General features: G+C 39.9%; 1 long non-coding RNA gene and 1 pseudogene across 1 annotated transcript in view; one reads left to right on the top strand and one right to left on the bottom strand.

Annotated features, from left to right (window-relative positions):
- LOC124291091 overlaps window positions 1–16,070 on the bottom strand; it is a 107,695-nt gene that overhangs the window by 74,064 nt on the left and 17,561 nt on the right. The gene's annotated exons all lie outside the window — the stretch shown is intronic.
- LOC124291090 overlaps window positions 1–16,070 on the top strand; it is a 122,247-nt pseudogene that overhangs the window by 91,432 nt on the left and 14,745 nt on the right.

Raw genomic sequence — 16,070 nt, 5'->3', positions numbered from 1 at the left:
CGACCACAGGTTTATGTTGTCCAGGCTCAATAACACACATTACATGGTGCACCATGGTGGCATGGATCAGTCATCACGCTATCGACCTCAGGTTTATGTTGTCTAGGCTCAATAACACACATTACATGCTGCACCATGGTGGCATAGATCAGTCATCACATTATCGACCACAGGTTTGTCCGATACAGGCTCAATAACAGACATTACATTTAGCTGTAATATTGCAGAAACTTTACAGCCTCTCAGTACCTCATAACACAGCCTATTCACATACCTAGTCATCAAGAAAACATGTAAATATTTCACAAAGGAACAGGTTGTAATTATCATGGGAGATTACTTACGTAAAACCAATACCTGTGTGTCGCCACAGTACAGAGGCGCAATCTAGGCACCCAATCGTTTCAAGCTACTGAAGAAATGCTGTAGTGCTCATCGGGAGCCCAGACTGGTCGTCAAAATCTCATTATGGTTGTGGGCTAATCCGATTATTGCACCCAGAGCCAGCACTTCGCTCCAATACATATGTAGCAGCTTTTGGTCAATACTTCCTCTGAAGTACCAACTTTCTGCTGACTTGCATTTAAAGGGCCTCTCCACGCCAGATCTTTCAGCAGCCGTGTGAAATTGTATGTCCATGAGGGTGTTACATAATATATTGTTTGTTTGTGACTCTCTTTAAAAAGTGGATATGATATTGCCTGATCTCTTTTAAATGGTTTGTCATTTTTTTCAAATATTGTTTTCTGAAGCTGAAAATTCATGAATTCGCTTACTGAAACATATATAAAGTTCTTAGATTGATGAAAGACCAATAGTGAAATACTGATTTTCAGTCACTGGGATTTCCTTACTCTTGAGTATAAACTATGTTAGCTTAGCAAGTATTGTTGGCAAGTAGTTGATTGCCAAACTGTAGTATTGGGCATTGAAAACTGACCCATCAAACCTCCCAAGCATCCACCGTGGTTTTGTCTTTCTACTTCACGTCTATGTGTTGAAGCTATACCGAGGAATGTGTGTTGCCAGATTTATATTCACTGGACTTTGTCTCCCCAATTTAGATTGATCGGTTACTAATCCTGTCACGTAGACTCCATTGCCATGAGGAGTCCCAATGGCTTCCAAACAGGGTTTCGTAACTGCACAAACACATAGCAATGTCTTAATGCAATCAAAACACCTCCACAAGACTCACGAGGTTGGTGATGAACATATAAAAGATCCTTGATTGTCCATGGAAATAAAACTGTTCTGGGTGCTGTTGTACAAAGCAGCCTTAGAGCTAAGACTACCTTACGTCTATGTTAAGGTATGGGAGTTACAGTCTTCTTAGAGCTAAGATCGCTTTTTACAACGGCACACTGGTGTAATGGTCCACTCAGACTGTCATGTGATAATCATGTCAATAATTATGTTAAGTTGTGTGAGGTGACACTGCGTTATATCTTCATCATCTGTTTGCATCATTTGGCAAATTGCTTCTTATGGACTGTTGCCACCATTACGTTGAAGGTCACTGGTGTTAAGCTTTGCCAAGAGAATTTTTATGAAGCCTTCAGTCATTAAAGTATCTCAAACAACAGTTGAAGAGGAATTGTCCATTACTCTTCATTAGGTTTTGGCAGCAGTATTGTAACAACATTCAGATCCAAGAGTTTTCCACATGATGAACCAAAAAAATATAAAAATGACAGTGTTCACACTTTTGTAAAAGCATTGTCTGGCCAGAGACGTAAATCAAGGTATTGTACATTATCAATGTGTTTTCAAAATAAGCTTTAGGAGTCAAAGACTACAACCTTGATGCTTTCGTCTTCAAATGTGTGTGGCAGTTTAGAGAGATGCCACACTGTACATGTCTATCGGTGCCAAAAGCCTCAAACAAGAATATAAGGTAGAATTGGTTATTTCATTTGACTAGGAATTTTACAGAGCATCAGGTCAGCATGTTGTATTATCATCATTGGATTCCTACACTGAGGGACCCGTGAACGTATATTCTGATTCCTACATGAAGTCAGAAGTCATAGGGCATCTATATTCAGTTTCCTACATGAAGTCAGAAGTCATAGGGCATCTATATTCAGTTTCCTACATGAAGTGATCATTCATAGGGCATCTATATTCTGATTCCTACATGAAGTGATCATTCATAGGGCATCTATATTTTGATTCCTACATGAAGTCAGCAGTCATAGGACATACATATTCAGTTTCCTACATGAAGTGATCATTCATAGGGCATCTATATTCTGATTCCTACATGAAGTCAGAAGTCATAGGGCATCTATATTCAGTTTCCTACATGAAGTGATCATTCATAGGGCATCTATATTCTGATTCCTACATGAAGTGATCATTCATAGGGCATCTATATTCTGATTCCTACATGAAGTGATCATTCATAGGGCATCTATATTCAGTTTCCTACATGAAGTGATCATTCATAGGGCATCTATATTCTGATTCCTACATGAAGTCAAGCATTCATAGGACATCTATATTCTGATTCCTACATGAAGTGATCATTCATAGGACATCTATATTCTGATTCCTACATGAAGTCAGCATGTCATAGGGCATCTATATTCAGATTCCTACATGAAGTGATCATTCATAGGGCATCTATATTCTGATTCCTACATGAAGTGATCATTCATAGGGCATCTATATTCTGATTCCTACATGAAGTGATCATTCATAGGGCATCTATATTCTGATTCCTACATGAAGTCAGAAGTCATAGGGCATCTATATTCAGTTTCCTACATGAAGTGATCATTCATAGGGCATCTATATTCTGATTCCTACATGAAGTGATCATTCATAGGTGATCATCTATATATTTCAGATTCCTACATGAAGTCATCATTCATGGGGGCAGCAGTCATAGGACATACATATTCAGTTTCCTACATGAAGTGATCATTCATAGGGCATCTATATTCTGATTCCTACATGAAGTGATCATTCATAGGGCATCTATATTCTGATTCCTACATGAAGTGATCATTCATAGGGCATCTATATTCTGATTCCTACATGAAGTGATCATTCATAGGGCATCTATATTCTGATTCCTACATGAAGTGATCATTCATAGGGCATCTATATTCTGATTCCTACATGAAGTGATCATTCATAGGACATCTATATTTTGATTCCTACATGAAGTCAGCATGTATAGGGCATCTATATTCTGATTCCTACATGAAGTCATGTCATTGGACATCTATATTCTGATTCCTACATGAAGTCAGCAGTCATAGGGCATCTATATTCAGTTTCCTACAGTGATCATTCATAGGGCATCTATATTCTGATTCCTACATGAAGTGATCATTCATAGGGCATCTATATTCTGATTCCTACATGAAGTCAGCAGTCATAGGGCATCTATATTCAGTTTCCTACATGAAGTGATCATTCATAGGGCATCTATATTTTGATTCCTACATGAAGTCAGCAGTCATAGGACATACATATTCAGTTTCCTACATGAAGTGATCATTCATAGGGCATCTATATTCTGATTCCTACATGAAGTAAGCATGCATAGGACATCTATATTCTGATTCCTACGTGAAGTGATCATTCATAGGACATCTATATTTTGATTCCTACATGAAGTCAGCATGTATAGGGCATCTATATTCTGATTCCTACATGAAGTGATCATTCATAGGACATCTATATTTTGATTCCTACATGAAGTCAGCAGTCATAGGACATACATATTCAGTTTCCTACATGAAGTGATCATTCATAGGGCATCTATATTCTGATTCCTACATGAAGTGAGCATTCATAGGACATCTATATTCTGATTCCTACATGAAGTGATCATTCATAGGACATCTATATTTTGATTCCTACATGAAGTCAGCATGTCATAGGACATCTATATTCTGATTCCTACATGAAGTCAGCAGTCATAGGGCATCTATATTCTGATTCCTACATGAAGTGATCATTCATAGGGACATCTATATTCTGATTCCTACATGAAGTCAGCATGTCATAGGACATCTATATTCTGATTCCTACATGAAGTCAGCATGTCATAGGACATCTATATTCTGATTCCTACATGAAGTCAGCAGTCATAGGGCATCTATATTCAGTTTCCTACATGAAGTGATCATTCATAGGACATCTATATTCTGATTCCTACATGAAGTCAGCATTCATAGGGCATCTATATTCTGATTCCTACATGAAGTCAGCAGTCATAGGGCATCTATATTCAGTTTCCTACATGAAGTGATCATTCATAGGACATCTATATTCTGATTCCTACATGAAGTCAGCATGCATAGGGCATCTATATTCTGATTCCTACATGAAGTCAGCATTCATAGGGCATCTATATTCTGATTCCTACATGAAGTCAGCATTCATAGGGACATCTATATTCTGATTCCTACATGAAGTCAGCATGCATAGGGCATCTATATTGTGATTCCTACATGAATTCAGCATGGATAGGACATCTATATTCTGATTCCTACATGAATTCAGCATTCATAGGACATCTATATTCTGATTCCTACATGAAGTCAGCATTCATAAGGCATCTATATTCAGTTTCCTACATGAATTCAGCATGGATAGGACATCTATATTCTGTTTCCTACATAAAAAAAGCTGTTCATAAGTGAGACATTTGTTGCTCTTTACCAAAGATGCAAAGTAACCCTGTGGCAGATTTGTGAGAGTTACTGCTATTGGTAACTGAATACAAACTAGATATAGCTGAATAAAAGACTGGCATTGACATCAATCAAGGAAACTAAGTGGTCTAAGACATTGTTATTGGAGAGTTGGGTCCCTAAGCCATGTCAGACTCTGCTGGGTTCAATCTCAGGTTCACTCCATATTGTGATCTGTTAGCATCAAACATACGCTTGAGAGTCTCACTTTGGTATCCCCTTGTACTTTCCTCACACAATGCATTGACGCACTTAGACATAGCTGAAATATGGCTTAACGTGAAAGATAACCCAAGTCATCATCAGATCAGGGTGTCCTAGGTGTATATCATCTCCTGCAATATTGAATATCTGTGGCCGAGGCACAGAGGCCAGTCTGTAGGTGTTATACCATGTTCAGTCAAAGAATGGTTGAGCTATGTCATGAAAGTTCAAGTCTCCACAATTTCTAATTACTCTGTGGAACATCACACCAGTATTTCATCTACTCTGGTTCTTGCGCACCTACACTGTCTGTGGTACATCCGGTCATTCCCTGGCACCAATTTGTTGTGAATGTCATGTGGTACCGTATTGATTCTTGTCTTTAGAAGCACTGTTTCAAGGGCTGGTAGAGTTACTGGGATAAGAAGGAAATATATAGCATAATGGATAGAACCTATTTACAATTTACAACATCTAAGCTTACCAGCAAATGGTCTTACAGCTACAACTGTTCAGCTCACGGAGTTTTTATAAACTAAATCTTTGGCTCTTTAAAAATATATGACCAAGTTCACGATAGATTACGCCAGCAGTGGTCTTGCTCATACAGGTACAACTATTAAGATCACATACATTTATGTTGACTAAATCTTTGGCCTTTACAATTTTCTATAGATTTCACACAACAGTATACCAGAGATGGGCTTCACACATTACTCATCTGCTTGTCTGATACTTGGACAGTGTGGGAGGTTTATCATGCTATCAACAAATGGTTTGCAGGTATAGCTGGAATATTGGACAGTGTGGGAGGTTTATCATGCTATCAACAAAGGGGTTTGCAGGTATAGCTGGAATATTGGACAGTGTGGGAGGTTTATCATGCTATCAACAAATGGTTTGCAGGTATAGCTGGAATATTGGAGAGTGTGGGAGGTTTATCATGCTATCAACAAATGGTTTGCAGGTATAGCTGGAATATTGGACAGTGTGGGAGGTTTATCATGCTATCAACAAATGGTTTGCAGGTATAGCTGGAATATTGGAGAGTGTGGGAGGTTTATCATGCTATCAACAAGGGGTTTGCAGGTATAGCTGGAATATTGGAGAGTGTGGGAGGTTTATCATGCTATCAACAAGGGGTTTGCAGGTATAGCTGGAATATTGGAGATTGTGGGAGGTTTATCATGCTATCAACAAATGGTTTGCAGGTATAGCTGGAATATTGGACAGTGTGGGAGGTTTATCATGCTATCAACATCAACAAATGGTTTGCAGGTATAGCTGGAATATTGGACAGTGTGGGAGGTTTATCATGCTATCAACAAATGGTTTGCAGGTATAGCTGGAATATTGGACAGTGTGGGAGGTTTATCATGCTATCAACAAATGGTTTGCAGGTATAGCTGGAATATTGGAGATTGTGGGAGGTTTATCATGCTATCAACAAATGGTTTGCAGGTATAGCTGGAATATTGGAGAGTGTGGGAGGTTTATCATGCTATCAACAAATGGTTTGCAGGTATAGCTGGAATATTGGACAGTGTGGGAGGTTTATCATGCTATCAACAAATGGTTTGCAGGTATAGCTGGAATATTGGACAGTGTGGGAGGTTTATCATGCTATCAACAAATGGTTTGCAGGTATAGCTGGAATATTGGAGAGTGTGGGAGGTTTATCATGCTATCAACAAATGGTTTGCAGGTATAGCTGGAATATTGGACAGTGTGGGAGGTTTATCATGCTATCAACAAATGGTTTGCAGGTATAGCTGGAATATTGGAGAGTGTGGGAGGTTTATCATGCTATCAACAAATGGTTTGCAGGTATAGCTGGAATATTGGAGAGTGTGGGAGGTTTATCATGCTATCAACAAATGGTTTGCAGGTATAGCTGGAATATTGGAGAGTGTGGGAGGTTTATCATGCTATCAACAGGGGTTTGCAGGTATAGCTGGAATATTGGACAGTGTGGGAGGTTTATCATGCTATCAACAAATGGTTTGCAGGTATAGCTGGAATATTGGACAGTGTGGGAGGTTTATCATGCTATCAACAAATGGTTTGCAGGTATAGCTGGAATATTGGACAGTGTGGGAGGTTTATCATGCTATCAACAAGGGGTTTGCAGGTATAGCTGGAATATTGGAGAGTGTGGGAGGTTTATCATGCTATCAACAAGGGGTTTGCAGGTATAGCTGGAATATTGGAGACAGTGTGGGAGGTTTATCATGCTATCAACAAGGGGTTTGCAGGTATAGCTGGAATATTGGAAGTGTGGAGGTTTATCATGCTATCAACAAGGGGTTTGCAGGTATAGCTGGAATATTGGACAGTGTGGGAGGTTTATCATGCTATCAACAAATGGTTTGCAGGTATAGCTGGAATATTGGACAGTGTGGGAGGTTTATCATGCTATCAACAAATGGTTTGCAGGTATAGCTGGAATATTGGAGAGTGTGGGAGGTTTATCATGCTATCAACAAATGGTTTGCAGGTATAGCTGGAATATTGGACAGTGTGGGAGGTTTATCATGCTATCAACAAATGGTTTGCAGGTATAGCTGGAATATTGGAAGTGTGGGAGGTTTATCATGCTATCAACAAGGGGTTTGCAGGTATAGCTGGAATATTGGAGATTGTGGGAGGTTTATCATGCTATCAACAAATGGTTTGCAGGTATAGCTGGAATATTGGACAGTGTGGGAGGTTTATCATGCTATCAACAAATGGTTTGCAGGTATAGCTGGAATATTGGACAGTGTGGGAGGTTTATCATGCTATCAACAAATGGTTTGCAGGTATAGCTGGAATATTGGACAGTGTGGGAGGTTTATCATGCTATCAACAAGGGGTTTGCAGGTATAGCTGGAATATTGGACAGTGTGGGAGGTTTATCATGCTATCAACAAGGGGTTTGCAGGTATAGCTGGAATATTGGACAGTGTGGGAGGTTTATCATGCCATCAACAAATGGTTTGCAGGTATAGCTGGAATATTGGACAGTGTGGGAGGTTTATCATGCTATCTATCAACAAATGGTTTGCAGGTATAGCTGGAATATTGGATCAAGTGTGGGAGGTTTATCATGCTATCAACAAGGGGTTTGCAGGTATAGGGCTGGAATATTGGAGATGGAGATTGTGGGAGGTTTATCATGCTATCAACAAATGGTTTGCAGGTATAGCTGGAATATTGGACAGTGTGGGAGGTTTATCATGCTATCAACAAATGGTTTGCAGGTATAGCTGGAATATTGGACAGTGTGGGAGGTTTATCATGCTATCAACAAGGGGTTTGCAGGTATAGCTGGAATATTGGACAGTGTGGGAGGTTTATCATGCTATCAACAAATGGTTTGCAGGTATAGCTGGAATATTGGAGAGTGTGGGAGGTTTATCATGCTATCAACAAATGGTTTGCAGGTATAGCTGGAATATTGGACAGTGTGGGAGGTTTATCATGCTATCAACAAATGGTTTGCAGGTATAGCTGGAATATTGGAGAGTGTGGGAGGTTTATCATGCTATCAACAAATGGTTTGCAGGTATAGCTGGAATATTGGAGAGTGTGGGAGGTTTATCATGCTATCAACAAATGGTTTGCAGGTATAGCTGGAATATTGGAGAGTGTGGGAGGTTTATCGTGCTATCAACAAATGGTTTGCAGGTATAGCTGGAATATTGGACTGTGGGAGGTTTATCATGCTATCAACAGGGGGTTTGCAGGTATAGCTGGAATATTGGAGAGTGTGGGAGGTTTATCATGCTATCAACAAATGGTTTGCAGGTATAGCTGGAATATTGGACAGTGTGGGAGGTTTATCATGCTATCAACAAAGGGGTTTGCAGGTATAGCTGGAATATTGTACAGTGTGGGAGGTTTATCATGCTATCAACAAATGGTTTGCAGGTATAGCTGGAATATTGGGAGTGTGGGGGAGGTTTATCATGCTATCAACAAATGGTTTGCAGGTATAGCTGGAATATTGGAGAGTGTGGGAGGTTTATCATGCTATCAACAAATGGTTTGCAGGTATAGCTGGAATATTGGACAGTGTGGGAGGTTTATCATGCTATCAACAAATGGTTTGCAGGTATAGCTGGAATATTGGAGAGTGTTGGAGGTTTATCATGCTATCAACAAATGGTTTGCAGGTATAGCTGGAATATTGGACAGTGTGGGAGGTTTATCATGCTATCAACAAATGGTTTGCAGGTATAGCTGGAATATTGGACAGTGTGGGAGGTTTATCATGCTATCAACAAGGGGTTTGCAGGTATAGCTGGAATATTGTACAGTGTGGGAGGTTTATCATGCTATCAACACAAGGGTTTGCAGGTATAGCTGGAATATTGGAGAGTGTGGGAGGTTTATCATGCTATCAACAAATGGTTTGCAGGTATAGCTGGAATATTGGACAGTGTGGGAGGTTTATCATGTGCAGGTATAGCTGGAATATTGGAGACAGTGTGGGAGGTTTATCATGCTATCAACAAATGGTTTGCAGGTATAGCTGGAATATTGAGAGTGTGGGAGGTTTATCATGCTATCAACAAATGGTTTGCAGGTATAGCTGGAATATTGGAGGGAATGTGGGAGGTTTATCATGCTATCAACAAATGGTTTGCAGGTATAGCTGGAATATTGGACAGTGTGGGAGGTTTATGATGCTATCAACAAATGGTTTGCAGGTATAGCTGGAATATTGGACAGTGTGGGAGGTTTATCATGCTATCAACAAATGGTTTGCAGGTATAGCTGGAATATTGGAGAGTGTGGGAGGTTTATCATGCTATCAACAAATGGTTTGCAGGTATAGCTGGAATATTGGACAGTGTGGGAGGTTTATCATGCTATCAACAAATGGTTTGCAGGTATAGCTGGAATATTGGAGAGTGTGGGAGGTTTATCATGCTATCAACAAATGGTTTGCAGGTATAGCTGGAATATTGGACAGTGTGGGAGGTTTATCATGCTATCAACAAATGGTTTGCAGGTATAGCTGGAATATTGGAGAGTGTGGGAGGTTTATCATGCTATCAACAAATGGTTTGCAGGTATAGCTGGAATATTGGACAGTGTGGGAGGTTTATCATGCTATCAACAAATGGTTTGCAGGTATAGCTGGAATATTGGACAGTGTGGGAGGTTTATCATGCTATCAACAAATGGTTTGCAGGTATAGCTGGAATATTGGACAGTGTGGGAGGTTTATCATGCTATCAACAAGGGGTTTGCAGGTATAGCTGGAATATTGGAGAGTGTGGGAGGTTTATCATGCTATCAACAAATGGTTTGCAGGTATAGCTGGAATATTGGACAGTGTGGGAGGTTTATCATGCTATCAACAGGGGGTTTGCAGGTATAGCTGGAATAGCTAGGACACAACAAATAAGTAAACAGTTGTGATCTTGAAGTAAACAATGAATATGTGTGTTATATTGTATGGATGTGATTGTTGAAAGACTTTAAGTCATGGCTATTATACAGACAGTGGGGTGGCCTGGTGGTTAGAGCAGTTGCTCATCATGATGAAGACACAGGTTAGATTCCCACATGGTACAATGTGTGAAACCCATTTCTTGTGTCCCTGTTGTTATATTGCTAGAACCATTCTCGGTCACTCACTGCTATTTCACATATCGGCCAATGTTTGTGGTCCATTATCCCAACTCAACTTAGTTTAGGGCCATTGTATCCATACTTCATGCTATCTTTATATTGAGCTGAATGAAGATGTTATGTAAATGGAATACTGTTCACAACTGTGTCATCTCAATTCACTTACAAGCAAAAGTTAAACAAATTTGTCCTGGTACCATAAATGATACAGGTGAGCTACAGAAACTAGTCACTGTTTTTTAACAAAATTATATTCCATGTGTTTTTGACATTGATACAGATCACACTGTTGTCTGAGGAAGATTTAAAACCCATACCATCATTTCTGTGGCATCCATTATTGGTTCTGTAAGAGAAATGAATCCGAAACTTGTCATTCATGAATAAATTAGCCCAATTTGCCATACATCTAGCAATCCTTTTGTTTCAAGGACTGCTCCACCTGTAAGCTTATCTCTTACAGACAGCAGTAGCTCATTAGACCTGGTGCAGTAAACTGAACACACCAGGGTTTGTGCCAGAATCTGACACTGCAGTCAATAATGTCTCTCTTTAAGCAGAGACCATAAGTAATTAGGAAGGAATTTAATTAGGCAAAGGTTTTACTGCTTCTGTTGTCTTCTGAAAATCATCATCATATTGATTTAAGTCCACTTTATACACCTGGTCTGAAAAACAATTAGCTCCTGGTATATGCTACAAAATAGCTCCTGGTATATGCTACACTATGTATGCCTAGTATATGCTACTATATGTAACTGGTCAGAGACAATTAGCTAATGGTATATGCTACACTATGTATACCTGGTCAGGGACTATTAACTGGTATATGCTACACTATATGTAACTGGTCAGAGACAATCTGCTCCTGGTATATGCTACACTATGTATACCTGGTATATGCTACACTATGTATACCTAGTATATGCTACACAATTAGCTAATGGTATATGCTACACTATGTATACCTGGTCAGGGACTATTAACTGGTATATGCTACACTATATGTAACTGGTCAGAGACAATCTGCTCCTGGTATATGCTACACTATGTATACCTGGTATATGCTGCACTATGTATACCTAGTATATGCTACACAATTAGCTAATGGTATATGCTACACTATGTATACCTGGTTAGAGACTATTGACTGGTATATGCTACACTATATGTAACTGGTCAGAGACAATCAGCCCCTGGTATATGCTACACTATGTATAACTGGTCAGAGACAATCAGCCCCTGGTATATGCTACACAATTAGCTCCTGGTATATGCTACACTATGTGTAACTGGTCAGAGACAATTAGCCCCTGGTATATGCTACACTATGTATACCTTGTATGTGCTACACTATGTGTAACTGGTCAGAGACAATCAGCCCCTGGTATATGCTACACAATTAGCTCCTGGTATATGCTACACTATGTGTAACTGGTCAGAGACAATTAGCCCCTGGTATATGCTACACTATGTATACCTGGTATATGCTACACTATGTATACCTGGTATATGCTACGCTATGTGTAACTGGTCAGAAACAATTAGCCCCTGGTATATGCTACACTATGTACACCTGGTATATGCTACACTATGTATACCTGGTATATGCTACACTATGTATACCTGGTATATGCTACACTATGTATACCTGGTCAGAGACAATTGGCTCAAAGTATACGGTGTGCGCCAAGTGACCAGTCCTCTCATTTTTGCAAAAGGATCAGTTTAACAATTGTCTTAACTTTATCTTCCTGAAGGCTTTTCTTAGTAAAGCTCCATATTGAGCCAGGTAATATGAATACCTGAAACCCAATATCCATCTTTGGATGAAAATAATAAATGCCTCTTTCTGCTGCCTTAAAGATTGGTTTCTCTTGCACTTTTTTAGCCTCAGAGGTAAACGTACAGGTTGTGTTATAAAAAAATCTCTGTGGTTTTTTTTTTTAAGGATATTGAGTCCTGCCTGATCAGCTGTTGTAAACCTCATAGTTTTTTAAACTGATATTTACAAATGGTAGAAATGTCTATTTTATACATCATTCTCCAGGTGTACTATGACAGTGAAGTCCACTTGCTCCAGTAACATGTATGCTACCCAATATTGCCAGTATCTGGCGGGAACTTCTCAGGTGGTCATACTCCTCAGTTAAATTCCCTTCCATCGACAACATGGAACAAGACACGTTATCAAGCCCCTGCAGACTCGTAAATGTACGTTCAATTTCATGAGTCCCTCAAGAGTGCACTTCTTGCAAGACGTAAATGACAAATTTGGTAATGTGCACTCAAAATAATAGATAAATGAGTTTCTCAATACTCCACGATTGTACTCTGGGATATGCTGTTATTGGTGGTTTGCATGATAAGTGGGAATATAGACTTGTTTTCAGCTGAATCTGGAATTTCTTCTGTGCATAGGGAAGTTTTGGATGATTTAATCACATTTAAACATGGAGTGAGTTTACATAAAACCAAGATGTTTTGTTCTGTAACAAGTGATCCAGTGAAGCTTATGTACACTTTAGCCAAACTTACATATCATTGAGGGAATTTACTCGGCAAGACACAGGGGTTGTATTTTGTAATGGTACCTGATGGTGATGGTTTTATTCATTTCTGGGCAACGCAAGATCATTGATGGATAGGGGGATGTGAATCATATTTCTGATAAAATTGTTGTAGTATCATGGGTTTGTAAGTGTTCATTATCAGGTTACATGGTGTGATATTGGTTTTTGTTTACTGTAAAGAGTATACACTGAATCTGTTATGTGGGTTCTGGGAGGATGTTCCATTTCTGTAAGATCAGACTAAAACAGTACTGCTTTGAAATTCACCTCGAGGGATTCTAGTGGGGGCATGTCCCTTTGCTGTAATAGCAGACTAAAACAGGGCTGCTTTGAAAATTACCTTGAGGGATTCTAGTGGGGGCATGTCCCTTTGCTGTAATAGGGGACTAAAACAGGGCTGCTTTGAAAATTACCTTGAGGGATTCTGGTGGGGGAATACTCCATTGCTGTAAGAGCAGACTAAAACAGGGCTGCTTTGAAAATCACCTTGAGGGATTCTGGTTGGGGGATGCTCCATTGCTGTAAGAGCAGACTAAAACAGGGCTGCTTTGAAAATCACCTTGAGGGATTCTGGTGGGGGGATGTCCCATTACTGTAAAAGCAGACTAAAACAGTACTGCTTTGAAAATCACCTCGAGGGATTCTAGTGGGGGCATGTCCCTTTGCTGTAATAGCAGACTAAAACAGGGCTGCTTTGAAAATTACCTTGAGGGTTTCTAGTGGGGGCATGTCCCTTTGCTGTAATAGCAGACTAAAACAGTACTGCTTTGAAAATCACCTCGAGGGATTCTAGTGGGGGCATGTCCCTTTGCTGTAAGAGCAGACTAAAACAGGGCTGCTTTGAAAATCACCTTGAGGGATTCTGACTAAAACATGGGCTACTGTAAAAGAAGACTAAAACAGGGCTGCTTTGAAAATCACCTTGAGGAATTCTGGTGGGGAGGATGTTCCATTGCTTTAAGAACAGACTAACATTTGGGGGTTGCGGGAATTCTGGTTGGGGCAATTGTAGAACCTGAAGGAATCCTGGTAGCAACTTAACCCAATGCACCACCAGTGTCTGTTACGTTTGTTCTTGGAGTTGATTATGGTTGGCTTGCGTGGTCTTGCTTCTGTGGATGTGATGCAGTATCGGTGTTACATCACGCCCAGACAACACACTCAATTTTAGCCAGATTACAGATGACACAGCAGAGTTGACTGATGCCATTTTGTCATGTCACCCGTCCTATGGGGATTTCTGTGTAAGCAGCCCAACCCCGAGCCTGTTGTCAGTGGCAACAACAATTATATCAGGGCTTATGATGCTCTGTGGCGATATCCTGGTGAGGAACATTTGAGAGAGATGGACTTCACAAATTATGTCCTTATTGTAGAAATTACACCCTGTAGCAGTGAATTAGTTTTGTGGTTGAAGCGTTACCTTGGTAAACGTAACACCCTGTTTCATTCCTCACATAGATTTCAAGTTTACACTCGACATGCCGAAAAACAGCGTTCAATTCTATACAGGGGTACAATGTGTGAAGCCCATTTCTGGTGTCCCCTGTGGTGATATTGCTGGATTATTGCTAACAGTGGCGTAAAACTAAACTCACTCCTCACATAGATACAATGTGAAGCTCATTTTGGGTTGATGGCAAACTCATTCACTGGAGCACCATGATTTGGAGACTTTGCATGCACTTTCTGACGAAATGTGTATTTCACTGGAGTGATCACCAGTTTAACTCTAAACTGTAATGGGACACAGGTGGCCCCTGTCGGTGATGTTGAATGAGTACTTAACTGTAAATATACATCACTTCTGCACCTGGTAAATGACATCACCTGTGGGTGATGCTGAATGAGTACCTAACTGTAAATATACATCACTTCTGCACCTAACTCTAAATATACATCACTTATGTACCCGGTAAATGTCATCCCCTGCATCACCTGTGAGTAATGTTGAATGTATACCTATCTGTAAATATACATACATCACTTATGCACCTGGTAAATGACACCACCTGCATCATTTATGGCTTACAAGTGCTTACAACTCTCTGACCATGTTTAAGGGACAATCAGTTTGAGAGGGGCTCAACACCTGATGACAAGGTTAGAGCTAAACACCTGATGAACAATATCTAGTCTTAGCATGTGATGAACAGAACCAGAGCTTGCCACCTGATGTACAGAATGAGAGCTATACATCTGATTACAGGGCCCCGTTTCACAAAGCTCTCGTAAGCCTAAGATCTCGTAACTTTTCTCTTAGCATTCATATCTCCTATCCTAACATAGGAGGTACGAATGCTACAAGAAAAGTTACGAGATCTTTGTGAAATGGGGCCCAGAATCAGAGTTTACCACCTAATTATGGATTAACATCTGATATACAGAGTCAGGGTTTAACACCTGATATGCAGAATCAGGGCTTAACAACTGGTGAACAGATTCCAGGCTTTACAAGAATCGGACCTTTACATCTGATGACCAAGGTTTGGGCTTTACACCAAATGTCCTCTTATCACACAATTCACAAAACCCAAATTAAGTGAAGACAATACCTATAGTGTTCATTATCATGATTTCAGTGCCAGGACCCGTGAGAAGTCTTCATGCTGAAGCGTTTGGGATGTCCTATGTTTTACTGAAATGGCTGCCACCAGATGAGCCAAACGGAATACTCCTGGGCTACGACATAGGATATCAACCAAGTAAGTGACAGTGTCCTCATTTCTGGCAATAGTTTTGTCCAATCTTCAATGAATGATCAATTAATCAAATTTATACTATTTTGCCAGGTCCAAACTCAGTTATTTATTGGGTGCCGGGATATAACTTGAACATTGCAGACTTGCACATACTGCATCAGTTTTGTACCTTCAACAGGATCTTTGGACGTGTAGTGTAATCTGAATGTGACTCCTTCTATATGATAAGATATATCATCTCAAGTTAGTAT

Source organism: Haliotis rubra, unplaced genomic scaffold (genome assembly GCF_003918875.1).
Source record: "Haliotis rubra isolate DU_JTF1 unplaced genomic scaffold, ASM391887v1 Scf481, whole genome shotgun sequence".
Lineage (NCBI taxonomy): Eukaryota > Metazoa > Mollusca > Gastropoda > Lepetellida > Haliotidae > Haliotis > Haliotis rubra.
The sequence above is the reverse complement of the archived record's forward strand: the minus strand, read 5'-3'. Positions and strand labels throughout refer to the sequence as shown.